The following is a 13969-nucleotide window of genomic DNA, read 5'->3' as shown; positions in this document are numbered from 1 at the left end:
TGCAGCAAAGTAAAGTTAAAACTTTTAATAAGGCGTTCTGAAGTGTAACCTTAAACATTAATGCGTGTGATCATGTTTCAGCCTAACACTCGACGTGAATAAAAGCTGGAACAGGGTCAGAGAAGCGTTGAAGCATCCCTCCGGTCTTGGAAAACATCCGCGGGTAAATGACGACCCCGGGAAACTGGTGAGGAAGGGGTGAGAAGCAGCAGCCCTTCACTTTCATTTCATGTCTCGTGGTGCATCGGTGGAGCAAAAATATTCATTTAGTTTTGAAGAAGGAAATAACCGGGAGGCAGATGGGTGAGAGGAGCATCTAGTTTAGAAAATTTGTGAATTATGAATGTGGACTAGTTGAACTTATGTGTGAAGTGGACTCTTGTGAAGCGTGAACGTGCACAGCATTGTCAGGGAAGATTAGAAAAAACACTAACGAAGGACATTTCACCGTTGTCTCGGTTTGTTTTTCTTTGTCTAATATACATATATATATATATATATATATATATATATATATATATATATATATATATAAATGAGGAAGAAGAAGAAAGGGGATGAGGAAGAGGAGAAGGAACAGGAGAAAAATAATGATGACAATGAAAAAGGGAGGATGAGAAGCAGGAAGAAGAGGAGAAGAAGATGGGGAGGACGACTAAAACAGGAGGAAGAGAAGAAATGAGGAGGAGAAGTAGAAGTAAATGGGCAAGGTGGGAGGAAGAGGAAAGAGAATGAAAAGCGGGTGAGAAGGGAAAAAGAAAAAGGTGACGAGAATGAAGATGGGTAGAAGGAGGAAGAACAAAAGACAAAGAAAATGTGAAAGTTACACAGAAGATATCAAGGCCATTTTTCTCGATAAAGATTTTCTCCTATTTTTAACACAAACCTGAGAAACCGGAGCTGAAATGAAACTTATTTTTATTAATAAATGTCTGTTTGTTCGTGACAGTTCATTAAATGTAAAGAGTTATCATTATTTATAGGTTATTGTGTTAATGTGTTACTGGTCCGAACTCCTCCTTTCAACACTGATAAAAAATAAACAAATGTGTTAGAAAAACATTCACCCCCCGTACAGTCGTCATGAATAGTGAAATAAACCATTAAGACCAAAGCAATTTCTTGTACCAGGCTGTAAACATGTTTAATGATGCTGTAAAGTTGGGCTTTTTAACATGGGGGTCTATGGGGATTTGCTCCCTTTTGGAGCCTCTAGTGGCCATTGGGTGAACTGCAGATTTCTGCACATGGGCGTCATCACTCAGACCTGGAGGTTGCTGCTTGATTACTACAAGTGATGCTGCAGTCATTGAGTGCAGATCCTCCCCCTTAAAGGAATGATATCAATAAACATCAGCAAACGTTCTTGTACCAGATAAATATGAAAACACGCGTCTGCAAACGGTGGATTAAAAGTTTCTGCTCTGAAACTGTTGAACTGAACAACAGGAAGCTTTGAGTTACACACACACACACACACACACACACACAAATACAAATATATTCAGAGACTCCTGCACTTAGAACAAGAGATGCTGTTTAAAAATGCAAGAGCCATTAAAGTAAAAGATCCTTTTGTACCTTTAGCCCTCGTGCAGCCGGGCCTCGCTGCTCTGGCCCCCGCAGGAGATAACAGAACATCACTCAACGATTCCACGGCCGCAGCAGAATTTCAGCTGACACCGGTTTCGTCCGTCATTCTGTCAAAAGAAAAAATCTATTTTCTAGTCCTTCTAGTCACGGTTTCCTCAAGGTGCTAAAGTGAAATACTGCGCGGATGTGTCAGTGTGGTCTGGGCCTCTGCCAACTACAAGGGGCAATGGGGGGGGGTTCTGACTGATAATGTGTGATTGATTGGTGCAACTCTGGAAGTACACGTGAAATGCTCTTCTGCTGAGCTGGCTCTTGTTCCTCTTGTCTTGGTTTTGGACCTGGTATTCTTTTATGTGGATGTTACTGTAGACGGACCCATATTCTTATTTTCCTCGCAGACCACCGCTCCCGAATCAGTTAAACACTTTGACCAAACTACCGGCTTCAAAACCAAATGAAACCCGACTGAGCATCACAACACGAGCCGCACCGGGTTTGATGATAAACAGAGGCTTAAAATAGCATTGTCTTCGTCTCGTTTAGCTTCTTGTCATCCCTCATCTGTCTGTCAAAGCAGCTTTTTTTCCTCTGGTGATGTCAAAAGGTCTGTTTGCTCACCGGTGTAGCGATTAAGACATTAGCATGCTGCAGCGTATTGGGTTAACTCCCGGGGAAATGAATCGTGGACGGAATTCACCGGCTGTCTCCGTGCCCCCCCCAGCCCCCCTTCCCGCCCGCCCACCCGCCCCCCCCTGCCCCCCAGGGGGTAAGAATCACGACCTTTCATTCTTTCAGCTGAACCGGGGGGGTTTTACCTTGAAACAATAACAGGGATCTGCTTTGTGAGCGTCTTTTTCTAAGGTCAACTGAGGCGAAGAAAAACCACCGCAGGCAAAATTCAGAAAATTTCCCCAGACAGTCGACCACAGCCCGTGGTTTTATACACCACTGTGGATGTAGAATAGAATAGAACAGAACAGAACAGAACAGAACAGAATACTGCTGCAGAAGAAACGTCATGACACCAGACAACATGTGAACTCACACCTCCAAAAGCAGAAACGTGTTATTCGTTTTCTTGCGTCGCATAAAATGAAATGATTTCTGGGCACAAGCTGCACATGATGTAGTAACCTTCTCTGACATGTAACTAGAACTGTAATAGAAAGAAAATATGTAAATGGAGGGCGGAGCTACTGACTGATGATATGTGACTGATTTGGTGCAACTCTGGAAGTACACGTGAAAAACTCTTCTGCTGAGCTGGCTCCTGTTGCTCTTGTCTTGGTCTGATTTAACGAGCAGTTAACAACACTGTGTAAAACCGATCAGCCACAACATTAAAACCAGTTAAACCATCTTGTGACAATTCAGTGTTCTGCTGGGAAACTTTTGGACCTGGCATTCATTCATGTGGGCGTCACTTAGACATGTAGTCGGCTTCCACTTGACTTTTGTCACATAACAGTCGTGCAACCCCGAGTGCACACACTGCTGCAGGAGAAAAGTCATGACACCAGCCGCCAGACAACATGTGAAGTCACACCTTGCCTCCAAAAGCAGAAATGTCTTTTTCACATTCTTGTGTTGCATAAAAGAACTGATTTCTTCATGTGATGTAGTAACCTTCTCTGACATGTAACTAGAACTGTAATAGAAAGAAAAATCTGTAAATCGACATTTGTTAGGAAAAAAATGCAGTTCGGCTTTTTGAGCAGGGAGAAAATAACTGTCAGTGCAGGAAAACCTGCGTGGGTTTTATCTATGGACTCTGATGCAGTCAGCAGAGAATCAAGGTCCAACGAGGACAAAGAAATCAACAGTAATCCAGTTAGGCCGCTTCGTAAAACAACATTATCAATCCTTCGCTGACACTTTTCAGCTATTGTTCTGCTTTTCGTCGTCAGGGCGTTTGATTAAAGGTTTCCTGAGATACATCAGGTGAATCCAAGTTTAATCCTTTATCAGGCTGAAAACGATCGTTAACGGGTAAAAGTAATGAACGTGTGAGTCCAACTTTTGAAGGGACACCCGTCCAAATCTAGGGACACTCTCGGGAAGCTGAGCACGGTCGCTAGTTGCTTAGTAGTTTCACTCTGGATTAAATCAGAATAATCAAATCAATCAAGTAATCAAATCCAAAGGTTCCCTCAGCTGATGGAGCACCGGGTCGTATGAGACACTACAGACCACAGAACATGCAATCTGATTAAGTCTCTCCCAAACACAATTTGTCCACTGTTAATGAAAATGAATGCAGCCTGCCTCCACACTCTGCTCCGGCAGGGGAAGGTAGAAGGTGCAGCCCAATCACTTAGATATAAACACGCACGCCGGCTGTTTTAAGTGTCACCGTCGCCCTCATTCACATTTTCTCCTCGTTCAGACTCGTTGAGGGGCAAAAACGAAGGGAGCGGATCAAGCGCGGGTTCCTGGAGAGATGGGAATTGGTGGTTGTCAGAGACATCGGTGCAACGCCAGGTAACGAGACCACGGGGAGAAGTCGGGCGGCAAACATCCCCGGTCCTCGGCTGTCAAAGATTTTACCGACACTCCTCTGAGCTCTGAAGGAGCTCTGGACATGAGAGGAGCTGGAGGTGAGAATACAGGCCCCTGGTGCAAAGGGACTGTCATAAAAGGTCGGTGAATCCAGCGCACTGCAGCACAAAGGAGATATCATTTCCTTCTCTGGATTATACATAACATTACCACCACCTTTCTAATACTGTGCAGGTCTCCCTTGTGCCTCCAAAACAGTTGTGACTCATCAGAGAGTGGACATCAACTCAATAAGCTATTTTTGTGAAATTTGGGCTTTAACTAGTGCTCAAGCAGTTCCTTCAGTAATAGCTTACGGGCCAGTGGTTTCCACTAAATGGATAAACAACACTGAACCCATACGTGATGAAACTGGAACGCTAATCACCCACCGACACTTCATGGCTCATGCAAAATACATTTTATTTAAACATTTGTGTATGAGCTCAGATGTGTGAACAACAACATGTTGACATAAACAGGCGCCGTTAACGGAAGTAGCTGACAGGTTGTGGAGATTAATCTGACTTTGCAAGCTGGAGATCCGGCTTCACGGTCGGGTGTTCTGATTAAAATTCTGAGTTGGAGCTCGGAAATTCCGACTCGTCTGAATTAAGGCTCGAAATACGCAGACGTCAGGCTGTCGATGCGCGCCGCAGTGACATTAATCCTCTGTTTTACTGGAAATGTTTGTGGTTTTATGTTGGAAAGGGGGGAGGTGGGGGGGGGGTACTGTAAATCTGAGGGGAACATATCCCCCGTGCCTACTGTCATCTGCATGCATGTCTCGTGGTTTCTGGTAACACAATGATGCTACTGGGGGCCTTTGAGGGGAGGGGCCTCTGTGGATCATCCCACAGATACATGATCAGTTTGGGATCTAGTGCTTCATGTCTGAGTACCTTCCACATGAATGAACACCAGGTCCAAATTAATCCCTGAATTGTCATAAAGTGGTCGATGATATTCACCTCTCTTGTCAGTGGTCATAATGTTCTGGCCGATCAGTGCACTTGCTAAACATCCTGCAAACTCAGTGTGTTTAAAGCACTTCGTTCCTCCTTGCAACATTTCAGTAGCTTTAACAAATTAGGTCTCACACTTATTTTTTTGTTAGTAGTTCAAAAGGTCACCCCTGCATGGAACACAGAAATCAAACAAGCAACTTTTTTTTATTTTTTTTTGTCGGTGCGATATTGATTCGCTATGGGAGTGATTTCCCGAGGAGAAATTTCATCTGCCTGTTTCCCCTCTATGGTAAATTAAAGCGTGGCAAGTCTTATCAAGAGCGTTTCGGGATGAGAGACTCGCTGTGAATACTGATGAGCAAAGGACGAGGTCCAACTTCTCCGTCCGCAAACTGGAGCCGACTCGGCTAAAGGCTGAATCCACTCAAACGAACAGGAAACATATTACATGTAGACAGTTAGTTGCCTTGGATGTGCACCGTATTTTTGCCACAATTATATTTCTGGTTCCACTTCTGCGATGGCTCCATACGGTGAGCGTCCAATTAGATGTTTTAATAAGTTCCTTCAAACTGCCAGAGGCATGAATTGCACACATTGTAAGTGAAAACATAAAAACCTCTGCAATGCAGTCGGTAGGTAATGAGCATAGATGGTATGAAGATGGATGGAGGAACTGCTCCTTTAAAGTGACGCCAAAGCAAGTAGAGCTCCCCCTGGTGGCTGGAGGCTGCAATATACGTCCTAAGCTCCGCCCCCCTCGATGTTCCGTAGTTAATGTAATGTTGATGCAGGTTCAACCGTCATTGTTTTTGAATAAGTTTCGTTTCAGTTCGTTATTTCAGTTCGTTGCTTAATTGACATTGACCAGTTGCCATGACAACCGCTCCGTAATGCGGCCCCGTGAGATCGTAAAAAAATTTTTTTTTAAATATAAGTTTTTTTAGAAAAATAAGTACAGCGTACAATCCAAAATTTCCTTGTAACTGGTGGAGGAGGAGCAGAGCGTAACATTAATTAAACGAAAACGCGATAGGTGTCTGGAGGAAGTGTGGGCGGGGCACTGATGTCGTGGCTCCGCCCCTCGGATCATACTGATCAGATATTGGCTTGAAACAAGATGGCGCCACTCGTATCCCCAGGAAAATAGGTCAATTTGGTCAATACAAGGAAGTGGAGACATATCGTCCATATTTATATACAGTCTATGTTTTATACGTTTACATAAGTTCCTTCAAACTGCCAGAGGCATAAATTGCACACATTGTAGGCTACTTTCTCCTGCCAATTAGAAGACTCGTCTGTACACAACATTAGAATATTAAGGGGCATTTCACTCTAAAGTAAACTGTGTTCACTGTGTAAAGAAGCAGCACAACAGATTTACTACAAAACCCCCGGGATGATGGAATTAGTGATGGAAGCTGATGTAATGCACATAATTACACAGTGTTTTTATGAGGTAGTTGTACCCAGAGTAGCTACGTGCTGCAGGTCATGATTGCACAATTCATCCAGGACTTTTTTTTCCCCATGTGTGCCAATTACACAAACCTTCCCCTCCTTCCCCATTGAAACTATTACCTCTCAGTCCAATGAAGCCAGATGGCAACGGACCAGACTTTAACATGAAGAAAAAAGATCTATTTTAACCTAACAACATCACGGCTGCCACACTGTCTTGTTAAAAACTCAAGGGCATTTTTTTTTTTTCTTTGAACATGTGAGCCACTCTTCTCCTCCGTGGATAATTGCCTCGACAGGCCGAGCTGCAGCTAACTGTGATAGACACAAGAAGGGGAAAGACTTTCAGATGATCACTTGAGCCTCTTCGCTGCCAAAAGATATTAGACGTCGCACGAGAAGGTCGCCAAACCTCCCCGGGGACATACTTTTGATGCTCTTAAATTTTATTAAGTTCCCCCTGTAATACAACTTATGCGGCAGAATTGGGGTGAACACAAGGGCGCACGCTGTGGCCGTCCACTCTTCGCTCTGTGCTTTATTGCTTTATATTTCTTTGCTTCAACAAAACCACTTCTATTAAAAAAAAAAGTTTACGGGTCAAAAAGAAAATCAAATGTGAGAAGCAGAGCTGCATCTAAACGAGTCTGTGGAGATTAATGCCCGCAGGTAGTTTAAAGGCTGCGGAGAAACAAGACACTAAAATCTGCTTTGTAATCACAGATGGCCGACACTAACTGGAGACTAATGGTGGTCCCTCAAGTGCCTTGTCACTGCATTAGCACTGGTGACAACTGCCGGCAGTCTAGTCGCAGATGGTCAAAGTGTGCAGGAGGATTATGTGAACGACAGGGGATCAGAATCACAAATTAAAACAAACACAATTTCATGATGTTCTCTTTTTCGGCATTAGAATAAATGCTTATTTTTGGAAACTATGCACGATAATAAAACGATTAATGACAATAATAAAAAAGCATGTACCTCGTGGTAATGGTGCCTCCATTATCCTGCAATTGGTTTTCCTGCCAAAGTGTCAGGGAGAGGATGAAAAATGCACTAATAGTTGTTGTCTGGTTGATTTCCAGAGGGACTACTAGGGTAAATAATGCAGAGCTAATTGATTGGAACAGCACCTTATAAACTACTGAGGTCAGTGGCACTGCTGCGTGAGATGGGGACAATAGGTAAAAGGTCCGTCCGGTATGTTTTGGTCATAGGACTTTTGAGAAAAGGATATTAAACAAATAAAAATGAGCGTTTATTTGATTTTCATTTTAAAATTCAAAAATTAAAATTGGCATTTTTCTATATCTGCATCAAGAAACAAAACTTTAATAACAAGTCTGTTTTAATTTTAATGTTTCTAAAAATGAAAAATAAAGACGGAAACAAAAAAAGTCCCCGTTTTTTTTTTCTTTCATATTTTGCAACCAGAAGTTGCCAGGTTCAAAGTAAGAGCACGTATGTGTTTATGGCAACAGTTCCCAAATATATGACTTCTATGTGGGTTCCCTAGCTAACCCAGACTAAAATGTCTTTAGAACCCTACCCAAAACTACGCTTATCATCTGCAGAAATCTCTGCACACATTAGAGCAATGTTAGCTAGTAGCCTAGCTAACTAGTCCCTGATTACATAGTTTTTTAGTTTTTACCTGAAATATGCAGCGTATTTTTTCAGCAGTCATGTCCTCTTCACTGAGATTCTTACCGTTTCGAAAAACAACGTACTGATCCATGTCCATCAACTTCTGTTACACAGCACCGTCCTCATACGTGCTCTTACTTTGAAAACGACAGCTTCCGGTTCCGGCGTTTTTTTTTTGTTTCGTTTTATTCGTTTTCTAACGATAATATACCTTGAAAATACCTTGAATTTTAATTTTTGAATTTTAAAATGAAAATCAAATAACCACTAATTTTTTTATTTTTATGTTTTTGTCCTTTTTTGAACGGAAAATCCAATTCAACGTGTTTCAGACCAAGGACCGCAAAATTGATGGGGAGATTAAGTAGGGACCACCTACCTACTATATGTGTTCTGTATCTCTATATTCGTGTTAATGTGTATTTAAAGATTTTTTGATTTGTGGGGGAAATTAAAAAAAAAAAAAAACAAATAAACAAAACAAAACAAAACAACACAACAAAAAAATACAATATCCATAAAAAATGTCTAATCAACCAAAGATTTTGCAACCCCTCGTGCAGTACCTCTGCAGCCCCTCTAGGGGACCTATGCCCTATAGTTTATGTCTAATCAGAGCTTCTGGACAAATACACAAATCAGATTTATTTATCTTTTCTTTCAGTCTGATAATAATCTGCTTGTCAAGAACGACGAGGAAAAGAAAGGTCCACGGTTCAAATGACTAATTTTTCTGCCTTAACGATTCGTCTCCAAACCATGCAGTTATCAACCTCACAGAGAGGCCGTAAATCAGCCTGGCAGCCGTTGCTTGAGAAAAAGAAGTGTGGCACAATTTGCGTCCTGGCTAGCGCTGCATCATATTCCCTAGAAGACAGACTGACATTGTGGCCAGTCTGGGACATGTACGCTCAACATTTGTGCGTTTGCCAGATCTGAAAGTCTGTGAGCTCAGCTGCTTTTCTTATTTATTTATTTATTTATTTCCATGAAACTGTCAACTGTGCGAGACAGCATTTATTTATTTTTTTTATTTCTCGCTATTCTGCTGCATAGATAGCGAATCTGTTCTCGGTTCTGGCAGCAAAGCGTTCTGTGTCTAACAGCCCTCGAGAGATAAACGGAGACACCCAAACACTGCTCTGCTTCTCGTTTTTCTCACTTTCATTTGCCTTCAGATAATTGCAATCCATATTAACGATTCTCTACCTGGCTGGCGTCGTAAGACTCAGCGGCACAGCTAATCTGATGAAACAAGACTTTGATTTCAGCATCACGTTGAGATGTGTGCAATAAATGCCGCGTTAAATAATTGGATTGCTTTGAAACTGGAAGAGAGACTGAAACAGTAGGAACCAGGACAAACATTTTAAGCTTTAAAGAGCCATTGACAAGTATTTTCCATTAAATAAATCCACCACTGAACGAGCTAACACACTGGTGAATTAGCGTTTGGTCCACTTATGAAAGCACTGCAGCATTTATACTTTATATTTTGCATTTGAGAGATATTTGGATATGAATGCAGAAGGATAAATGGTCATCGGTCATGAGCGGGTTGACGAATGCACGCCAGACATTTCCCCACAGCTGCAGCTTTTCGCATCAAGAGCAAAACACAACAGTGATTTTGCCATTTAACGCTAGAAAAAAAAAAGGATCTACGAAATGGATGAGTTTAAAATGTTGCTGAGAGTAATGAGGAGCAGCCATGGTTATCTGGTAGATGAATAGCTGCAGACAACTGTGCACAGACTGATGGCAAAAGTCAAATTAATGCCTGGTGTTCAGCATTAAATCACACTTGTTGTTACCATCAATAACTACAGCTTTCACCAAAGGGCTTGGAATAACTAATGAATAAAAAACTAACGATTAAAATGTTGACAGTGGATGAGTAAATACCTGATGCATGAGATTGCTAAAACTAACTGATAAGCAGCGCTTTAATTAGCCCAAAGTAAATGGCTTGAAACTACATCAAATAACTATAACAAAAAAGAAAGCATTAAAAATGAATTAAAATAACTACCTAAAATAACGAAACCCAAAAACCATTCTTGGAGAAAAAAAAACTGTTTGACGTTTGCTTGTTTTAATTCATTTCACACTTGTTACATGACAAATATTTTGCCATTTTATACAAAGAAAAAATCTTCCAATGCTGAGTCACCCTTTTTATTTATTTGTTTTTTATTCTGTCATATGTGGGGAGACTGGGGACCTTTGGTCAGTTTCCACAATTGCAGAGGTTAAATGTGTGAAAGGGCAGCACCAAACAGAAGCTATTTAAAGTTTTTAATCATGGGGGGTCTGGTTTCACAGAAATAATAGCAAGATATTGGCCAGATATCCTTAACATATAACAACAAACAAACAGGCGTATAACACTTTTTTTTGTTAAAATGGAGGAGGTGGAGCTTAAGACCTATACTGCAGCCTCCAGCCACCAGGGGGAGCTGGAGGCTGCAGCTAGAGTCCACTTTTTATGCAAAACATGCATTATACACTCTTTTTTTTTTTAGACTTTTAGACTTTATAAATGCAAACAAACGAACTAAAAACTTTTTTTTTCCTCACAGAGTTAATGACAGGAATGCTGTTTCAGCTAGCTATTTAATCACAGGTGCATTTGGGGAAACTCCAATGGCAACTGTCAATCACTGCCATCTCATTCTGTTTTTATAGCGACAAATAGCTAAAACTAAACTAGAATACACATCAGCATTAATTGAAAGGAAAAATGAAAGAAACCATCAATTTATTTGCTTTAGTGTTTTAGTTTGGCAACTTTTGAGGAGTTGTCGTGGCGTCCATTTTTTATACAGTTTCATGACTCAGACTGACAGCTTAAGATGAAAAAAACAAACAAAAAACTAATATTATATCATTGTATATCTGGCAGGTTTGTTGGGTTCCACATCAAGCTAGACGCACCAGCACATGACTCTCTTTCTACACTAGATGGATTTTAATCCAAAAATACATGTTATTCATTCACGTCCCCACAGAAGCTCTCACTCGCGGCCTCCTTTTCTGCAGCCTCCGCACGGCTCATCTGGGAGTCGCTTCCCAGCATCTGGATATTATAAGAGTTTGAATTATTTATCAAATTTAGCGTGCATGAAACATCCACCACTCAATCAGCCGTCACAGCACTGCGGGAAAATAAAGTCGGTGTGCTCGGCTAATTGGATTCATTTGTGATGGAAGCAGTTTAATTTGATGGGACGCTCCTGAACAAAGCTGGGAATACAGTCGGGGGTATATTAAAGCCAACATGCTGCCGGTTGATAAATGTGATGTGGACATTTAGTTAAAAAAAAACAACAGCGTTTCCTTTACTACGGTATGACTGATGTTTGCTTGCATGCGTCTGCGCAGGAGAATCTCATCTTAAGCTGAAAAACAACGATTAGCCGACGCCTCACGTTTCAAGGACTAGACAAAACAATCCAGCATGAAGGTTGAGAGGAAATCGAGACGAGGAAACCGAGACGAGGAGCCGAGACGTTGCTGTGTCCCAGAAAATATGTAAATTTCCTGACAATATGTAAATTTTCCCAGACGTGAACAAGAAGTTTTCTCAAGTCTCTCTTTGAAGATTACCAGTTTATCCCACATGGTGTTTACAGAAATAAGGTGATCCAAGAGCAGCGAGATGAAATAATATGACGAGGACAGCAATGCGAAGCCTTTTGGAATATCAAAGGTTTCAGCGCGACTTGGCTTTTTACATGAGTCGGAGACAAATGTGGCGGGAAAATGCTGTTTTGTCACTCGCTGACGGTCTTGACTGACACGTTGGAGATCCACCCAACTGAGTTTTATGCAGAATGACTTTACAGCTTTGCAGCCATTAAAACTCATTCAGGTTTGTCACAGCTTTGCAACACTGGAGCTTGTAATAATACAGCTGCCATGCACGGCATTTAACCTAAAATATTTAGGCCGTCTTGGATAGATGAAGTCACACGTCTAAGCAGGAGTGTCTTCCCCCGTGCAGCGCTTCTCACTTATTAAAAGATCAATCAAATATTTACCAGACAAGCGCGCTTTTCACAAGAGAGCCCAACACGCTCATACATCACTTCCAGCCTCGGTTTGAATCGGACCATAAATGATTCTGCCTGCTTGGCTAGCTCTAAGACTCTTAAACAATTCAGCGTCCCTTCCGTTCAAAGCGACGAACAACCTGTGAAGTTTAATTACTCATTCAGAGCAGCGCTCGCTAACCGAGGAGCATCATCCACTAATGTGCGCTGAGTGATTTCATATTCACAGTGGTGGGATTGTAATCGGGAGGTTTTTGAAAAAGTCTTGGTGGGAGAACCCATTTAGGATGCTGGGAAGGGGACATGTAATCAGACAGTGACAGGGCCTATGATGAGGGGGGGGTTATTTAAATCAGGGTCATTCTGGGGAGGCATGACTTGGTTTATGGACTTTGGAGATTTTAATTTAGGAAAAGAGCAAAATTGGCTTAGATTATTAAAATAACACACCATGCAACAATAAAATACAAGAATCAAACAATAAATATAACATCTAGCTTACAAAACTGTAGCCCTGGTGCAATTTTCTTTTAATAAAACTGCTGCTTGTGAGCTTTTGCTCGAGCAAATGAAACCACTATGTCTTCCATGTCTAAAGACTTTCAAACACCACATACCAAGGCTCAATGAAGTAATCCTGATACCTCGTTACTTACTCTTATTTCTTAAGTCACTGTCGACTTAGAATAACTTCCTCCTACCTTCATCTTTTGAGGGAACTATTTGGTGTTTAATAACAGAACTGTGTGTGCTTCACAAACACTCAGCACCTAAGATCTCTGTGAAATAGTTAATGAACAACAGTGACAAGTTAACATTTTGTTAAGTGTAACATTTATACTAGAACATTCATGGACAGATATAATATCTTCCTCTTTTAAATACAGCATAGTCACAGTTTGGACAGAATAATGTTATCTACTGACAGCAGAGTTGATGTCAAATGCGTTACTAATAGGAGAAAGTTGTAAGAAACTTACTGCAGACGCAGTGTTCTATCTACACAACTACTGGCAACAAAACTGATGTCATCATTTTATAATACACCTCTTCTGTTAAAACATATTCAGAGTTTATTTGCTTCAAGCTGCTACACTGTCTGACTAGCGTTAGCTGTTGTTGTGCGTTGAACACTAAACTTTTCTGATGCTTGGTGGCACCGGGACAAAGTGGCATGTGGCAATAACTACTTTAACTGTAACACACATTCATACTTACCAATGTCTTGCTTTCTTTTTGTGTGTCCTGAGAGGTAGGTCCACTTCATTTTGTGGCCACATTAGGGGGGATTCCCAACGAGTTGTTGTCACAGTATCTATTGACTAGCAAACAGTCAATAGAAGGGGCCATGTTATGGGGAGATTTTCAACGCGTTCCAGTGTCTATAGGGATTCCATCACATCTTAATGGAGCTATGCTCAAAATTTGACTTTCTGAATGTGGCCTTTGTGCCAGTTTACATGCAACAGAGAAAAATGACTAACTGACTGGAACATGTCCTCCTCCTCCACACTAGGTGGCGATATGTGTGTTTTCATCGGGTTAATACGGCCCCCTTTCTGGTTGACCTAATACGTCATATAATAAACAAGAGTTCAGTTTTTTTAATGTGTGCACAACTTATGGTGCAGATAAGATGGCTCTTCTTCTTCTTCTTCTTCTGTGACCGGCTTTCTTGAATGTTTTTGCTCTGGGCTCATA

General features: G+C 41.3%; 1 long non-coding RNA gene across 1 annotated transcript; it reads right to left on the bottom strand.

Moving 5' to 3' along the window:
- Nucleotides 1-1118: 1118 nt before the first annotated feature.
- Nucleotides 1119-8307, bottom strand: LOC125022967. Its single transcript, XR_007114509.1, has 3 exons — nucleotides 8221-8307; nucleotides 1582-1700; nucleotides 1119-1328 (listed from the first exon to the last, which is right to left on the bottom strand). It is a non-coding gene; the product is annotated as an uncharacterized LOC125022967 (long non-coding RNA).
- Between the last annotated feature and the right edge of the window lie 5662 nt (nucleotides 8308-13969).

The sequence above is a fragment of the Mugil cephalus genome, chromosome 16 (assembly GCF_022458985.1).
Source record: "Mugil cephalus isolate CIBA_MC_2020 chromosome 16, CIBA_Mcephalus_1.1, whole genome shotgun sequence".
Lineage (NCBI taxonomy): Eukaryota > Metazoa > Chordata > Actinopteri > Mugiliformes > Mugilidae > Mugil > Mugil cephalus.
The sequence above is the reverse complement of the archived record's forward strand: the minus strand, read 5'-3'. Positions and strand labels throughout refer to the sequence as shown.